The following is a 2,563-nucleotide window of genomic DNA, read 5'->3' on the forward strand; positions in this document are numbered from 1 at the left end:
CCCGGGATTGCAATAATACCAAGGCGGAGGTCTCGCTATGGTAACATGCCCCTTGGGGGATGAAGAGGGTATATATAAGTTTGTCATTCCGTTTGTAATTTCCATAATTTTCTATTTTCTGAACCCATAAAGTATATATATTATGGATCCTTATAGGTAGCGGAGTTGATTAAGCTATGTCTGTCCGTCTGTCTGTCCGCCTGTATGCTAGTTGAAATCAGTTTTTAGAGGACCCCAGATGGTGGGTGGCTTAAGTTAAAAGCCATAAAAGGGAACTTGTTGGTACTTTTTCGGTTTTCAAAAGGTACTTTTTGAATTTTCGATACTATTGAATCTAGAAATATGAAATTAAGTATGAATAGTCTGAATTAGGTGAGAAGTACCTTTTGGTACTTTTTCGTTTTTCAATAGGTACTTTTTGAATATTCTATAATATTGAACCTAGAACATGAAATTAAGTATGTAGATTCCCATAAAAGGGAAATTTTTGGTACTTTTTCTTTTTTCAAAAGGTACTGTTTGAGTTTTCAATAATAAGGAACTAAGAAACGCTACATTAAGTATGTATAGCCCGGATTAGACAAAAACCTATTAAAGGGAATTTTTGGTACTGTTTCGTTCTACAAAAGGTCCTTTTTGAATTTTCTATAATATTGAACCTAGAAACATGAAATTAAGTATGTAGATTCGGAATTAACCGAGAACCGGAAAAAGGAAACTTTTTGTTAATTTTTCGTTTTTCAAAAGGAACTTTTTGAGTTTTTGAGAAAAAAAAAAGAAACATGAATTTAAGCTTGTTGAGCACTACGGTGAAGGGTATATAAGATTCGGCACAGCCGAATAAAGAACTCTTAATTGTTTTATTTTTAATTTAAGAAGAATATGAAGACTATATTCTTTATAAGATGATGATTAAGATTTGTAATTATCCCAGCAAACTCTTTAGACCATCTGTAAACACTGCAAGTATGAATGGACTGGAACTTCTTTCCAAGCTGATGTTATTAGATATTTCAAAAACTTAGATTAATAAATGTATTTCTTTCTGTTCATAATGACAAATTAATATATGTTTTTTGCTGATTTGTTTATATTACACGCAAAATAAAAACCATTTACAAATTAAATTGGAAATCTTTTGAAAAAAAATTAAAAAGAGAATCTAATAAAAATTACAAAAAATTTGCACATTTTACTTGTTATTTTTCAATATTACTTACATGAACAACAAAAACTCAATATTTCATATTATTCTTTAAATAAATCTAAATAAAACATGTACATATTATGTATGTGTGTGTATGTATAATACGCTGTATTAATATTTATTTATATAAATGTTTTTTTTTTTTTAATTTAATACTGCAAGTAGAAAAATGTCATAAACGATAAGAAATATTGTTCAAGGAGACAACAAACCATTAAATAAGTATAATACAGCAATATATCAATATTACAGAAAGACAGAAAGCAACAAGAATGTATAACCAACCCACAAAATGAAACAACTACTAAAACAGGAAGACGACATCAGACAATATCTAAGTCTGACACAGAAGTAATACACATTTGGGATTTTTTTATAAACTTTATAAAAGGAAAAAAAAAAGAAATAATGAATTATGTATTTATATTAAGTTAGTGTTCGGTTGTTATAAACATTTACATACCCTTCAGCTAAATCTTTTAAATAGAAAATTGTGAACATTTTTGGGAAACGCTAAGATTATGTGAAATATAAAACATTAATCTCTCCACTTTCGATTACTCCAGAACAGTTCTATGTTCACTTAATATGATTCAAATTGAGCTATGTTTTCTTTTTAAATGTTAATCGTGGTTAATGTTTTATTAAACAAACACAAAAAGACTAAAAAACAAGTAAGAGTTCTATATTCGGCTGTGCCGAATCTTATATACCCTTCACCATGATGTGTTTAAAGCCTTTTGTACCTTTTCAAGAACGAAAAAGTACCAAAAAGTCCCCATCTATGGGTCCTCAGTTAATCCGGGCCATACAAACTTAATTACATGTTCCTAGGTTCAATATTGTAGAAATTGTAAAAAGTACCTTTTGAAGAACGAAAAAGTACCAAGAAGTCCCCTTTTACTGGTTCTCACTTAATCCGGGATATACGAACTTAATAACATGTTTCTAGGTTCAATATTATAGAAATTTCAAAAAGTACCTTTTGAAGAATGAAAAAGTACCAAAAAGTACCCTTTCATGGGTCCTCACTTAATCCTGGCCATACATACTTAATTACATGTTTCTAGGTTTAATATCGTAGAAATTGCAAAAAGTACCTTTTGAAAAACGAAAAAGTACCAAAAAGTCCCCTTGTATGGGTCCTCACTTAATCCGGGCCATACATACTTAATTACATGTTTCTAGATTCAATATTGTAGAAATTGCAAAAAGTACCTTTCGAACAACGAAAAAGTCCCCTTTTAGGGGTCCTCACTTAATCCGGGCCATACATACTTAATTACATGTTTTTAGGTTCAATATTGTAGAAATTGCAAAAAGTACCTTTTGAAAAACGAAAAAGTACCAAAAACT

At 29.7% G+C, this 2,563-nt stretch overlaps 1 protein-coding gene across 1 annotated transcript in view; it reads right to left on the reverse strand.

The window, feature by feature from the left end:
* LOC111676035 (serine-rich adhesin for platelets) overlaps positions 1-2,563 on the reverse strand; it is a 321,746-nt gene that overhangs the window by 219,768 nt on the left and 99,415 nt on the right. The gene's annotated exons all lie outside the window — the stretch shown is intronic.

The sequence above is a fragment of the Lucilia cuprina genome, chromosome 6 (genome assembly GCF_022045245.1).
Source record: "Lucilia cuprina isolate Lc7/37 chromosome 6, ASM2204524v1, whole genome shotgun sequence".
Taxonomy (NCBI): Eukaryota; Metazoa; Arthropoda; class Insecta; order Diptera; family Calliphoridae; genus Lucilia; species Lucilia cuprina.